Source organism: Cupressus sempervirens, chromosome 5, assembly GCF_028749045.1.
Source record: "Cupressus sempervirens isolate cs-2001-9-10 chromosome 5, ASM2874904v1, whole genome shotgun sequence".
NCBI classification, from domain to species: Eukaryota; Viridiplantae; Streptophyta; class Pinopsida; order Cupressales; family Cupressaceae; genus Cupressus; species Cupressus sempervirens.
The window spans coordinates 1,021,419,390-1,021,436,186 of NC_143122.1; positions in this window are offsets into that span (position 1 = coordinate 1,021,419,390).

Below are 16,797 nucleotides of genomic sequence, written 5' to 3' on the forward strand. Positions count from 1 at the left end.
ATTAGGCGGAGGCAGAAATGTTGGTCCAGATCAGGGGGAGGTACTGTCTGACAGTTACTAGATACATTAGAGCAGGGGCAGCGTATGTAGCAGGAGTAGAATAGGCGAATGGACATGATGTTGCAGCTCATGGCTAGACAGATGGGTGTCAATATTAATCCAGGTGATGCCAACAACAGGAACAATAACAAAGAGGGAAACAATAACCATGAAGGCCAAGGCAACAACAATGGTCCTGAGAATAACATTAATGGTAATAATGGACACAGCAACAATGAGAATGAGGCTGATAAATTTAGACACATTGCACGCCTAGCACGGACTGCGAGCTCGAGACCTCTTCTACCCACTTTTCCACCCAGAGATCTGGTTCATCCAGTAAATGAACCGCAGATTACCGAGTTACAGGATCAGTTCAGGAGGGACTGGGAGGCTAGTGGACCAGAGTTTCAGGCGGATATTTCTCTTAGAGATTATATGGACTTGAGGATGAGACACATGCCTCAAGCAGGAGGGAGGAATCAAAACTTTGAGTTGAGGAAGAAAGTTGGAAAACTTTGTTTACCTTATTATGATGCTTCAGGGAAGATGACTACATGAGCTTGGGTGCAGAAGGTAGATACATACTTGCAGCTAAATCCTATGCCTGAGGAGGAGGCTATCAAGTATGCGGCTATGCACTTGGATGGCGTTGCACATGAATGGTAGCATCATGGCATAGTGACTTTGGGGCATAATTAGATTACATCCTATGAGGAATTCACCAAAAAATTGATTGGGAGATTTGACACTAAGGATCCCGAGTTACATTTCAAGGAGCTAGCACAGTTAAAACAGTCAGGTTCTGTGGATGCTTACATTGCCGAGTTTCAGCGCTTGTCTTTACTTGTTACTAATATCTCTCCTAGGAGATTGGTGGTGTTATTTTGTGATGGTCTTGCTGATCCATTATGAGGTTGGGTGAAGGGACATGATCCACTCACATTAGCTGAAGCAACTAAAAAGGCACGAGATTTAGCCCCTTCGGTATACAAAGGAAAAAACTATTCAACAGATTCTTCCTACCGCAAGGACAAAGACAAAAAATCATTTCAGAAAGAGTATAGCAAACCCAAAGAAGGATCAAAAGGACTAGACAATGAAACCTTGAATGAACTTCGAAAGAAGAATCTATGCTTCCATTGTAGAGAGCCTTGGGACTTATCTCATAAATGTTCTCTCAAGGCTAAGGCAAATCAAATGGAGTATTTTTCAGCAGAAGAGTCAGAGTCAGAAGGGGAGGATCAACACTCCGATTCAGATGAGGGTAACACTATAGAGGAGAGCAACATTCCTAAGGATGATAGATCGTTGGCATGCTTGATAGGGGCCCAAAAGGCAATCACATTTAAGGTCAAGGGTACTATCCAGGGGCAGAAAGTGATATCTCTTATTGACACTGGGGCTACACATAACTTCATAGATGCACAGTTGGTAGCCAGGAGAGGGTTACAGACAGAGGAGCATGATGGGTTTAGAGTCATGGTGGCTAACGGTGATAAGTTATTATGCACTCGAAAGATATCTAATCTTCACATCAGGTTTGGAGATGGCTACGAGTTGGAGGATGAGTTCTATGTTGTGGACATGGGAGATTATGATGTCATCCTCGGCATGACATGGATGGCTTCACTAGTTGAGTTCACACTCAATCTAGCAAAATTGGAGATGAGATTCCAGCATGAGGGCAGAACTGTGGTACTTAGAGGGCTTTTAGATGGAGGTTGCAGAGTAGTGTCCTTGAGGAGAATGCAGAGACTTTTTCGTCATGATGACATAGAGTGGGCGGTAGAGTGCCACATTATGCCAACTTCACCAGAGCCACAAGAAAAGAGTCATCCACTAGATGTCCAGAAGATACTTGATAGACACACTAAAGTATTTAGCGATATTCCTCATGGGGTTCCTCTTGACAAAGGGATGGAACATGTTACTGAGCTCAAGGAGGGAGCCAAACCAGTTATGATTACTCCCTATCATCATCCTAAGAAACAAAAGGATGAGATAGAGAAGGTGATTAAGAATTTGTTGGAGATGGGGCATATCAGGCCCAGTAAGAGCCCTTTTGCTTCAGCAGTAGTATTGGTAAAGAAGAAGGATGAGATGATGTGCATGTGCATCGATTACAGGGCACTGAATAAGAAAACAATTAAAAACAGGTATCCCATTCCTAGGATTGATGAGCTGATTGATGAGTTACATGGGGCATGCTTCTTCACCAAAATTCATTTGCGATCCGAATACCATCAGATCAGGATGAGAGCAAAGGACATTGAGAAAACAGCCTTCCAATGTCACTATGGCCACTTTGAGTTCATGGTTATGCCATTTGGTCTAACCAATGCACCTGCTACATTTCAAAGTTGTATGAACTAGGTATTCAGGAAGCAGCTGAGGAGATTTGTCTTGATCTTCTTTGATGACATCTTGGTCTTCAGTAAGACCTGGGAGGAGCACTTACATCATCTAGAGGAGGTGTTATTTATTCTAGAGAGAGAGTCATTGTATGCCAAGGAATCTAAATGTGAGTTTGGCATGACTGAGCTCCTTTACCTGGGGCATATCATTAGTGCAGATGGCGTTCGGGTTGATCCCGAAAAGATTAGAGCTATTGTAGAATGACCTACTCCCACAAACCTTACACAGCTTAAGGGATTCTTTGGTTTATGTAGTTTTTATAGGATGTTTGTTAAGGGATTCTCACAGATTGCTACACCCTTGACAGATCTTACCAGGAAAGGAGCCTTCGTGTGGACAGGGGCAGCACAGAGGTGTTTTGAGCATTTCAAGCAGGTAATGTCTTCATGTCCAGTTCTAGCTCTATTGGATTTCACGAAGCCTTTTGAGCTTCATTGTGATGCATCAGGTGATGGGATTGGAGCAGTATTGATGCAGGAGAAGCATCCCATTGCATTCAAGAGTAGGAAGCTCCGAGGAGTTGAGAAAAGTTATTTAGTCTATGACCGGGAGATGTTGGCCATAATGCATGCATTGGCCAAATTTCGATCATATTTGGTAGGTGGACGTTTTGTGATCAAGACTGATCACAACAGTATTAAGTACTTCATGAGCCATCATGATCTTAATGACCGGCAACAAAAATGGGTGACTAAATTGCAGGCTTATGACTTTGACATAGAGTTTGTCAAAGGTAAGAAAAATGTGGTGGCTGATGCCTTATCTCAGAGACCTCACTTATGTTCTCTAGCAAAGATTTCAGGAGATTGGAGAGATCGAATTATAGCAGAGTATGTCGGAGATGCTTGGGCTTCTGGATTGATTTCAGGTACCATACAGGATGATCGCTATGAGGTGATAGATGGATTGGTCAGAGTTCAGGACAGGGATTATTTGATTCCGTCATTACATTTGAGAGAGGCGATACTGAAGGCATTTCATGATGCACCCACAGCTGGACATCCGGGGGTCTTCAAGACATACAGGCAGATCCGAGAGCAATTTTTATGGAAAGGGCTCAAGGATGATGTTCAGAGGTATGTCAGGGAGTGTGTGGTTTGTCAATAGAATAAGGGAGAACACACATTTCCTGCAGGTTTATTACAGCCCTTGCCCATTCCTGATAGGAAATGGGAAAGTATTTTGATGGATTTCATCACTGGTTTACCATGAGTGCAGGGAAGGGATTGCATCTATGTGGTGGTGGACCGCTTGACGAAGTTTTCTCACTTCATTGCTATTCCGTCCACTTACACAACAACACAGGTGGCAGATCTTTTCTTTAAAGAGATATTCAGGTTACATGGGTTGCCCAGATTCATTGTCAGCGGCCGGGATAGTAAGTTTATGAGTATTTTTTGGCAAGAGTTGTTTAGGTTGTGTGGTACAAATCTTACACCTAGCACTAGTTATCATCCGCAAACATATGGGCAAACAGAGATTGTGAATAAATGGGTGGAAGGATATTTGAGGAACTATGTAACTACACAACAAAAGGCTTGGATCAGATGGTTGCATATGGGAGAGTATTGTTATAACACCACTTATCATATGTCCATCAAGATGACTCCTTTCATGGCACTCTATGGTTATGAAGCACCTAGCTTCATGGATTTAGTTTTGGGGGACAATAGAGTGCCCAAAGCTAAAAAATTATTGCAGGATAGTCAGGACATCCTGAAAGTGCTCAAAGAGAATATACAATAGGCCCAGAATCAACAGAAATTGTATGCTGATCAGCACCAAATAGAGCGTAGTTTCAAGGTAGGGGATATGGTTTACTTGAGGCTACAACCATATAGACAGTCATCGCTCAAGAAGAGCGGAGTTGAAAAGTTGAAACTTAGATTTTATGGTCCCTATAGGGTGATTCGCAAAGTGGGCAAAGTCACCTATGAGCTTGAGCTTCCAGAGGGCAATCGAGTGCACAATGTGTTTCATGTGTCTAGGCTTAAGAAAGCCATTGGTCAGAGTGTAGTGCCTTCTGCAGATTTACCCCCTTTGGATGAGAAGGGGAAGCTTGTGTTAGTACCTGAGGCTATTCTGGATACCAGAGAGAGGAAGCTTAGAAATAGGATAGTGAAGGAGTATTTGGTCAGATGGAAAGATCTGCCAGAAGAAGATTCTACATGGGAGAGTGAGCAGGTTATTCAGCAGGCTGGACTGAGATTGCTTGAGGACAAGCAATTTCAAGGGGGGCGGACTGTAATGTCCCCATTTTAGCAGTTGACCAAGTGTGTGTGCGTTAGCCTTGTTCTACATGGTCCCGAGGGCTAACGAAGGGTTTAATGGGATCTTGGAGTGTTTTGGCCTAGTCATTTCCAGTTTGGGCCAAAACAAAGTTGATTTACTCAGTTTCAGGCATACTTACTATTTTTAGTAAGTCGACAGGACACAGTGCAGGTCAATTTTGGTGATTGGATTCGATACTCCTCGGTGAGAGCTTTTCGATGAGCTATCACTCGCATTATTCGGAGTCCGATTGCTAATACATTTTAATGCCTAAAGTTTTATTAAAGTAACGTCTAATTTAATTGTAAAATATTAAAGTGTTACTTTAATATTTATTTTATGGTGATGTGTACCCAAGGGAGACATAAGGGGTATTTTAATATATCTTTTATATTACACATCTTTATCCCACATTGCCCATATGAGTTGAGCAGACCCATGGGAATAGAATAAAAGGAAGCATTTGTAGCTTCATTAGATAGGTTGAATATGAGAAGAAATTGGTGTGTGAGTTGCAGCTTTGTTCTTGGCATTTGAGGACGTCTATCCTCTCTTGTAACATTCTAGATGTCATTCCCTTGGGGTTTGGCCTTTGGAATTCTTTCTTATTGGCTTCATTATCAGGCAGTTTAGTTGCATTTTCGGCTACAGGCAAATTTGATATTTTGCTCATATCTTCTTCACTACTTGTCCGACGCTTATGCCGCTTGGAGGGAATGGTATTATGAAGGTAGTGGACTGATTGGAGGACAAAGTATTGTAGCAACAAGTTCATAAGCATGGGCTGGAGTATTATGACAATATTGCTGAAGTAATTAGTGAGTTGATAAATCTGCCATGTATTTGGTTTTATGAATTCTGAAAATAACATTTTATTAGCAGTAGTTCATTTCCACTTTGCATATTATTGTAGTTTCTTTCTTGTTTATGTTGTATGATACCAATTCCATGCACGAAACACAACAAACAAATAAACGTTTGATTTCCAGAGTTATAAGGGGTTTTAAGAGGTTGAATGCAAACTGTTTGACATAATTCCTTTCAACAATTTGGTTTAGTTAGTTGGGACATCCAAGGGTGACCATTACAGTGGTATCAGAGCTATAAGTCCTGCCATCCTGTGGAGGTCTTATAGGGAATTTGGAACAGCCGGATAGAGGGAAAAAGTAAGTAAAAAACATAGGCTAAGCATTTATGTTTGAGCATGCGACAGAGGTCTTATAATTTTCATGATACCAGAGCAAGACAAAATAGGATTTCAGACTTGCAAAGCAAACAGTCTAGTACATCCGTGCAGGGGGACATTGAATTCAACCATACAGACACAAAGGAGATATTCTATGATTAGGACAATAATATGGGTGATCGAGATGACAGGAATACAGGATTAGGCGGAGGCAGAAATGTTGGTCCAGATCAGGGGGAGGTACTGTTCCGACAGTTACTGGATACATTAGAGTAGGGGTAGCGTATGTAGCAGGAGCAGAATAGGTGAATGGACATGATGTTACAGCTCATGGCTAGACAGATGGGTGTCAATATTAATCCAGGTGATGCCAACAACAGGAACAATAACAACGAGGGAAACAATAACCATGAAGGCCAAGGCAACAACAATGGTCCTGAGAATAACATTAATGGTAATAATGGACACGGCAACAATGGGAATGAGGCTGATAACTTTAGACACGTTGCACGCCTAGCACAGACTGCGAGCTCGAGACCTCTTCTACCCACTTTTCCACCCAGAGATCTGGTTCATCCAGTAAACGAACCACAGATTACCGAGTTACAGGATCTGTTCAGGAGGGACTGGGAGGCTAGTGGACCAGAGTTTCAGGCGGATATTTCTCTTAGAGATTATATGGACTTGAGGATGAGACACATGCCTAAAGCAGGAGGGAGGAATCAAAACTTTGAGCTGAGGAAGAAAGTTGGAAAACATTCTTTACCTTATTATGATGCTTCAGGGAAGATGACTGCATGAGCTTGGGTGCAGAAGGTAGATACATACTTGCAGCTAAACCCTATGCCTGAGGAGGAGGCTATCAAGTATGCGGCTATGCACTTGGATGGCTTTGCACATGAATGGTGGCATCATGGCATGGTGACTTTGGGGCATAATCAGATTACATCCTATGAGGAATTCACCAAAACATTGATTGGGAGATTTGACGCTAAAGATCACGAGTTACATTTCAAGGAGCTAGCACAGTTAAAAGAGTCAGGTTCTGTGGATGCTTACATTGCCGAGTTTCAGCGCTTGTCTTTACTTGTTACTAATATCTCTCCTAGGAGATTGGTGGTGTTATTTTGTGATGGTATTGCTGATCCATTACGAGGTTGGGTGAAGGGACATAATCCACTCATGTTAGCTGAAGCAACTAAAAAGGCACGAGATTTAGCCCCTTCAGTATACAAAGGAAAAAACCATTCAACAGATTCTTCCTACCGCAAGGACAAAGACAAAAAATCATTTCAGAAAGAGTATAGAAAACCTAAAGAAGGATCAAAAGGACTAGACAATGAAACCTTGAATGAACTTCGAAAGAAGAAGCTGTGCTTCCATTGTAGAGAGCTTTGGGACTTATCTCATAAATGTTCTCTCAAGGCTAAGGCAAATCAAATGGAGTATTTTTCAGCAGAAGAGTCAGAGTCAGAAGGGGAGGATCAACACTCCGATTCAGATGAGGGTAACACTATAGAGGAGAGCAACATTCCTAAGGATGATAGATCGTTGGCACGCTTGACAGGGGTCCAAAAGGCAATCACATTTAAGGTCAAGGGTACTATCCAGGGGCAGAAAGTGATATCTCTTATTGACACTGGGGCTACACATAACTTCATAGATGCACAGTTGGTAGCCAGGAGAGGGTTACAGATAGAGGAGCATGATGGTTTTAGAGTCATGGTGGCTAACGGTGATAAGTTATTATGCACTCGAAAGATATCTAATCTTCGCATCAGGTTTGGAGATGGCTACGAGTTGGAGGATGAGTTCTATGTTGTGGACATGGGAGATTATGATGTCATCCTTGGCATGACATGGATGGCTTCACTAGTTGAGTTCACACTCAATCTAGTGAAATTGGAGATGAGATTCCAGCATGAGGGCAGAACTGTGGTACTTAGAGGGCTTTCAGATGGAGGTTGTAGAGTAGTGTCCTTGAGGAGAATGCAGAGACTTTTTCGTCATGATGACATAGAGTGGGCAGCAGAGTGCCACATTATGCCAACTTCACTAGAGCCACAAGAAAAGAGTCATCCACTAGATGTCCAGAAGATACTTGATAGACAAACTAAAGTATTTAGCGATATTCCTCATGGGGTTCCTCCTGACAGAGGGATGGAACATGTTATTGAGCTCGAGGAGGGAGCCAAACCAGTTATGATTACTCCCTATCGTCATCCTAAGAAACACAAGGATGAGATAGAGAAGTCGATTTAGGATTTGTTGGAGATGGGGCATATCAGGCTCAGTAAGAGCCGTTTTGCTTTAGCATTAGTATTGGTAAAGAAGGATGGGACGATGTGCATGTGCATCGATTACAGGGCACTGCATAAGAAAACAATTAAAAATAGGCATCCCATTCCTAGGATTGATGAGTTGATTGATGAGTTGCATGATTCCAAGAACTAGCTCAGCATTGAATATGGGCAGTAGCTTTTTTTATTTGGCCCGTGGTTGCAGACTTCTCTCTCGGTGGCGACTGTGATCTCTAACACGTAATCAACTTTCCTAGCGTCAACTTAAAATTCTATCATCAACGAAGGAGAAAAGCATAAACTAGTGGTTATTATCATTAAGGTTTTTTGGCTATAGGGTTTATTGGTCTCTGACAGCAGTTAAAGGCCTTCCCACCCATAGACATCTCCTGTACACGCGGTAGAATCTAGTTCTACCACGCAGACCACAGACACACATGGACTACTTTATCTTCGCCACTCGACATGGCAAGCTCCAACCCATTTAGGTAGTCCACATTACCTACCATGTAGGATTTTCCATACTATATCCATACAATTCCATGTCATTGGATGTATGGATAGTTCGCTCAGCTGACACGTCAGCCCAGGTGTTCAAATTTTTTGTTGATGTTAGTAAAGCATATGTTAAAATTGATGGCTATTTGACTGTCATAATAGGGAATTTTACAACTATAGTGATGGATATTTGACCGTCAAATTTAGGCTCTCAGTTTCAGCTCTAGACCCCTCTCCAGATTGCATTTCAATTTGGCAACCTGACTTCGAGAGCTCATATCTTGGACATCCAAACTCTAATTCAGTCATAATTTTTTTAAAAATTGGGTAAAATTTCCTAAGTTTTCTAGTGGTGGTGTTTTTTTTGGTTTTGGTGCAAAGATTTTGTAGAAATTGCATATTTTGGTGACTGTATCTGCATAATCCTATGTTTTGCAACTTCAAAAGCTTTGTACAGGCACATCTGATCACTTTTTCATGTTTCATTTTTTTTGAAAGTGCATTTTTTTTCTACTTTCTAGATCTGAAGTCAGATTCTAGGGTTGTGTGGACTAATTTCTCACTTTTAGAATTAGGCCTTCTTTGGCATTATAAATCTTTGATTCTTTTTCAAAATTGTTGTAATTCTAATCTACAATACTTAAGTGATAGATTTAAGCCTTATAAGGCAGTTGTAAGAGGAAAATCAGAAAGTCCACTTTGTTCATTTTGAGAAGTGGCCCATTGTAAACACACTACTTATAAAGTGCCAAAAGCATCTTTTTTTGGGGGGGGGGTCTTTTTGATTGAGTGAAAAGGGGGGGTGTGTACTATGTTTTTGTGTCTCTCTATTGTGCTCTTTTCATTTTATGCATCATGGGTTTTAAATGTCCTCCTCTAACTTCACACAACTATTCTACATGGAAAGATATTGCATGGAGTAAATTAATGGAAAAAGGATTTAGTCTTTATGTAGATGGTACAATTACCAAACCTACTGATGCTAAAGAACTCATTGATTGGAAAAATCAAGACCAACAGGCTTTAGACACTATCAGGAGTTGTGTACATGGGGATCTTCTCTTCCACATTAAAAATTGTTCAAACTCCAAAGAAGCTTGGGATAAACTTGAACAGTTGTATGGTAAGGTAGACGAAGAAAATGGATTTTAGATTGAAGATGATCTACTTCTCTTGGATCCTAAGAATCATGACACAATTCAAGATTACATCATCAAAGTCAATGAGTATAGGGCACTTCTTAAAGATTGTGGAAATCCCATGAAGGATGACAAGTTGATTCATCACATCCTGAAGCAGCTACCTTCTGAGTACACCAACTTTGTTTCGAGTTTTAATACTCACAGGTTGACCATGGGATCTGCTTACTAGAAGCCTTCCTTTGATGGATTTGCAGCCATGTTGATTGTTGAACAATCTCACTTGGTGGATTTTGGACTTCTCAAGTCATCAAAGACGAAAGGCTTGGTGGCTAGTGATGATCACAAATCAAGTCAAGGGGGGAAAAGCAACAAGAAGAAGAAGTAGTGGAAGCAAAAATCACAATCTAAGACCCAACAAACCTCCTCTCAATAAGGAAATACTTCTTCTAACAAGAAGGGAAGTAATGAAAAGAAGGAAAAACTTTTTTTTGCATATTGCAAAAAGCGAAATCATGATGAGCATCATTGCAAGACAAAAAGAATCGATGAGTTAGAAAATCTATCAAGAAGAACAAGATTCAAGCGCCAGGTACTTCCAAGGATTCCACTCCAACCTCTTCAAAGGGTAAAGGTCAAGCACTTATGGCAAACCCAAGTTCTTCCTTGGAATGGATACTTGACTCAGGTGCCTCTTACTACATGGGTTCTTCAAAGGAAGACTTTTCTTCATTGAAGAAGTCAAAGGTACCACACATCTTTGTGGGAGATGATACTAAAATGGAAGTTGAAGGGAAAGGACATGTGGAAATGGAAAATGGGGAATTCAAAGATGTTCTCTACGTTCCAAACCGTAGCTCCAATCTCCTATCAGTTTACCAAATCACTTACCTAGGAGATGGTCATAAGGTTGAATTCCTTCTAGATTCAGTGATGATGTGAAGTCTAAGAGATGACTCATTGGTTGCAGTGGGGAAAGTTAATGATGACAGGAGGTTATACTCCTTCTCCCACTTTGTGCCTAAGAGTCCTTCTCAAGCCTTGTTAACTCACTCTACTTCAAACATTAACCTATGGCATGAGCGGTTTGGTCATCTTGACTTCCGCTCTCTTCAACAACTTTGCTCTAAACATATGGTCAAAGGTCTACCTAATATCAACTTTTCTAAGGGAGAATGTTCATCTTCTTCAGTTGATATGAATCTCAAGGAGAAGTATGATAAAGGGAAGTCTTTTCGAGCTCTAGTTGTTCTTCATTTAGTTCACATGGTGTTAGCAGGACCCTTTGCAGTGACTTTAGTCGGCCAAGGCTGCTACATACTCACATTTGTTGATGTCTTTTTGAGATTCACTTGGGTCTTCTTCCTTCATCACAAAAATGAAGTGGTTCATAAGCTTCAATATTTTAAGACTCATGTTGAACACAAGTCAAGGAAAGCCATCAAGGTACTAAGGGTGGACAATGGGAACAGATATGTAGATAGAAGACTTAAGAACTTTTGCAGAATTAAGGGGATTGATCTTCAAAACTCACCAGAATTCAATCCACACAAGACATATGTTGTAGCTATGAGGATTAGGACTCTCAAAACCATGGTAAGCTGCATGATAAAAGCCAAGTCTCTTGATCCTACACTTGAAGTTGAAGCCATTAGCAGTGCTACTCACATACTTAATAGGTCTCCTCATAATGCCTTAAATGACAAGATTCCTTTTGAGGCATGGTGTGGCAGAAAAATAGTTGCAAGTCACCTTAGAGTCTTTGGTTGTCCAGCATGGGTGAACCTATCTTCTAGGAGTTGCAAGGCACCAACACCTAGGTCTTGTACCTTCATCAGTTACGAAGACAATGTGAAGGCTTACAGACTAATGGATCCAGAGACACATGAGATTTTTGTGGAGAAGGAGGTTCACTTTGAGGAAAGTTCTCCCAGCTTGTCCTCTAATCCTCTCCACACATCATACACAGTGGAAACTAATAGTGACACCAGCGATAGTGCTTCAATAGGTTCAAACACATGGGGTTCTATCGACAGTTGTAGTGAGAGGTCACATCAGTCCAGTACACATGCTTACATTGCCACAGTGAAAGGTCCATCACAACATGGTACATCTCGTGTTTTAGCTCCAGCTTTAGTTGACTTGGGAGATAAACTTGAGGACTTGCATCTTCTCATTGATGAAGGTGATCCATCTATAGTTACTGCGAGGGCTCACTTTGACCCTCATGTCCATTCTCTACATGATCAATCTTCATAGGTTGGTATGATTGTGGATCCTTATGAATAGTAATTAGTGGAGGTCTCTTTGTTAGTAGAGGAGATAGATGGTTCAGTGGAACAGGTTCAATAGGACATCCTTGCCAGATCTGCATTCATACTTTTCGACACTATTGGAAGGGGTGAACTTTAGCATCATCACAAGGATACTTGAGCAGGTTTTATGGCCAACATACATCTTCAGGATTGTACATTTGGCATTGTTTCTTCTGAAGGGGAGGAACACCATGTAGCATTCTTGGACCAACTTCTTCATCGGAGGGGCTTTCACTTGTAGGCATTCTTCTTTTGGGGGGGGGGGGGAGCCTATTCTATCTCTCTTCCTTCTCTCATTCTCTTATATATATACTGGATGTATGTCATAATGGGGGGGTCTTGATTACTCCATCCATCAATGCATCCTTATTTATCTCTCTTTTTGGGGGAGGGTTTTTCCCACAAGGTTTTCCCTCTTTCCCCGCTTTATGAGAGATTTGCATTTTCATGGGTACCTAAAATGGGCTAGTAGTCAGGACCCATTATGCATCTTCATCCTAGTTTTCGTAAGGTTAATGGCATTCCCCTAAGTTGCACTTAAGGGGGGGTGTTGGTGTAAATAAGTATTTAGTTATTACACTTACTTAAGTTTACTTAGGTTAATGCATTATTTCATTATTTTGCATTGTTTTATTTTTTTTATTTGTGAGACACTTAGGAGTTTGCACACCTTTTTGAGTTGTCATGTAGACAAATTAGGAGTATGCAACTCTATTTTAGCACATGGTGTCTACAACACTGATTTGTGTGTCACACCCTTGTAGGCTTATCCTCTCATCACCGCACTTACTTTCATGTTTAATGGAGGATAACCCATACCTGGTGGACATGTGCTTGGTTGTATGACACATGATGGTGTTAATTACGAGGCATTCTAGATGTATCTTAGAGGCCTTTATATACAAGCACTCCTAGTGTACTCTAATTATGGCATATTGAATACATTGTCATTCTAATCATACTCTCTCTCTTTGGTCTACTGTGTGCTTGTGTTTGAGTTCTTTGTTCCTAGGTGAATTTTGCCCTTAGGCAAATTCTTACAATTTTTCTAATATAAAATGTTTTTTTATAATATTTTCTAATGTTATATATACTAATTTATTTTCTTTAATGTTAAATACTAATATTTCCTAATGTTATAATTCTAATTTATTTTTCTTATATTGTACAAGAAATTAACATTTTTTTAATATCTCACTTAGTAATGTTTTCCTAATAATTGTACACTATTGTTTTTTAATATTTTTATAATGCTTTTCTAATATTTTCTAATATTTCTAATGTTTTTTCTAATATTTTACTAATATTTTCTAATATTTTTTCTAATATTTTTTTATAGTTTTTAAAATATTTTTCAAACTAATATTTTTAAATATATTTTCTAATATTTAAAAATGTAATGTTTTTCTAAAAAAACTAATTTTTTTTAAATTAATTTTTTCTAATGTTTGTATAATAAAACTAATATTTTTCTTAAAAAATTGTTTCTAATTAAACTAATTTGTTTTTCTAATAAAACTAATATTTTTCTAAATTAATTTTTCTAATATTCTACACTATTATTTTTTAAATATTTTATAATGTTTTTCTAATATTTTCTTATTTTCAAGACTAACGTTTTAAAAAATATTTTCTAATATTTTTTCTAATATTTTTCTAATATTTTCTAATGTTTTTCCTAATATTTTCTCATAGTTTTCTAATATTTTCCAAAGTGATTTTTAAAAATATATTTTCTAACATGTTTTTCTAATATTTAAATGTAATATTTTTCTAATAAAAACTAATATTTGAATGTATGTTTTTTCTAATATTTTTTATGTAATGTTTTGATACTCTAGATTAAGTTTTTTTTAATATTTTCTAATGTTTTTCTAATATTCTAAACTATTGTTTTTCTATATTTATCTAATTTAAACACTAATTTTTTAAAATTTGTTTTCTAATGCTATATTAATATTTTTCTAATATATAACTAACATATACAAAAAAATTATAAACGTTAAATTAATAGAATTAAGTAACATAAATAAATAATAAAAATATTAAATTAACATTAAAATATGCTTTGAAAACATTAAAAAAATTTACATAATAACATATAGACATACCTGAAATAGTTCAACGATGAGAATCTAGAGGAGAATGATAGGGCATGCTAACCGGTCAAGCACGTTTGCTCCAATGTATAAGTCAAAATCAATGTCATAAAAATAAATGGTGAAATAGACAAAATGACATTTAAAAATGTCGCAGTCACCGTAAAATATGTTCGCTATGAACATATTAATGAGGTATGTTCACAGCGAACATGCTTAATATATGTAAAATATGTTCACTATGAACACTGTTGTAATATATGTTCACTACGAACATGCTTAATATGTTCATGCGAACAAATGATAAATGTGATTAGTGCATTTTACAATTTTTTTGGATTTTCTCCATCCCACAAAAGTGAAACCTAGGATCAAGCTCCTCTAAGGTTGAAAAGGTAATTCACTATGGAGATGTAACTTTAGATGAAGAAATAGTGATACCTTTGTTTGATTATGTAACAATGACACTAGAACAAATAAGCATTTTGCAACAAGCATTAGAGAAGAAGAAACACCAAGAAATGCTTAGAAAGGAGTATAGACAAAAGCAAGCATTACAAGAAATTAAAGACATCTTTTTATATGCATTCAACTTTCCTACTCTAGAAGAAACCAAGCCACTAATGGAACAATTGTCAGATATTGTGGAAAAGGATAATAATGAAGACCTAGATACAAATGCCAAACTTTTGGAATGGTTTGAAAGAAAGTTCCAAGGAAAAGTGAATGAAAAGATATCTGGTGATATAACACTGTAAAAAGTTGCTTTGGAAAATAAGGTTGAAGATGTGAAGAAGGTACTTGAGAAAATTTTCTCATTGTACACCAAACTGTGTGATCCGACACTCTTCACCCAAGACACCAGACATAGAATTTTGAGCCTAGAGAGGAATCTAAACATCTCATATATGCAACTACCTTAGAACCTAGCTCGAAGTGAGAAGCATTTCACACATTACTTTAATCACAAAGTCAACTAGCTATGTTAATAGCATAAGAGGCTAATATAAGAGCCAAATTGACAAAATTTCATACCTCTCTCACCTCACACATGGAAATCCTCCACAAAGAATTAGGCTATGTAGAAACTTTGTTCAAGAAAGATCCCAATATTTCTACATCAGATGACCTAGTAAACCTTACAACCGAGCTTGCCATCCAAATGAAGTCATTAGATGTTGCATGCGACAATTGGGATGCAGCTCTAAAAATAATCATGGAAGCCCATAAATCATTTCTAGAAAAATACACTATAAGTGTATAGAACCTTTTGACATAAGTGTCAAAAAAGGGGGAGATAAAATAAGCAAGGGGGAGATAAATAAGCAAGGGGGAAGGGATACAATTGAATCAAATAGAGAGATGAATAGAGCAAAAGAGGAAGCATGAACAAAGGGGGAGCTAATTAGATTTTGATCCCAGTGATAAACATTTTGAGGAATGCAATGCAAAAATAGAAACATAGCAGAGTAGATATCAGCTAAAGGCAGAGCATAAAGAGTATAAGTGCATTGAAGACAAAGGGTATTAGTTAGCAGATACAAATCTACTCAAAATGGAGATTAGATTTTGGATACAAAATAGACACATTAACTTAGAGGGAGTTATACATTTTTGAGGTATATAGATTATTTGCAAAATTTTAAAAATTTTGAAGTTCTATATAGAAGTTGAGTCATGGTTATGTTATACTCAAAAAAAATAGATTGTTTGTATATATTCAAGTGTTTTTGATACTCATGTCAAAGGGGGAGATTGTTGATCTCAAATTGATTTTGACAATTGAGTGTCTACACACGTAAGACATTTACTTAGTTTATGGTGAACTAGTAATGCATGTTGATTATAAATATGTAAATACAAGACCATGCCAAGTTATAATGAGTTTCGAGTCACCCAAGTGCCAAGCAGATAGACCATGCCGAGTGATTCAAGTACCAAGTGAGTAGTAGATGTCAACCAATTCTGGTGCAAAGTCAAAAATAAAACTATAGTATGTACCGAGCATCAGTAACTTCAAGTGTCGAGTAACATAGATTGGACATATTTGTTTGTGATTACACAAACAACTATGTAAACCATTTTCAATCTAACCTAAGTATAGATTACAATCTTTTGGAGTTAAGGACAAATCTATTTATAGAATCCCTATGTATTTGCATGTAGCCAATTAAAAAATAGGAAGGATGAAGCAACAAAAAGGATGAATCTCAGCCGTAGATTCATACCTAACCCTAAGCCACCAAAATATTTATAAGGAAGAAAAAGCCCCAAAGGTTTTGATGTGAGAGAGATCAAGTTATAGGAAGGTAACAAGGGGTGAATAATCTAATTTGTTTATAGATAATTCAAGGTGACTTAGCAATGGCAGTGAATTGTAGAATAAATTAGAGGAGAACAAAGGACATAAAAAGATACAATATTGATACATCTGATCATAAAGGATCAAGAAGGATATTGTGTGGATTTGATCTTTAATTAGGCAATCTAAAGCCAATCACAAGTTCTATGCTAAGATATTTTGACAGGTGA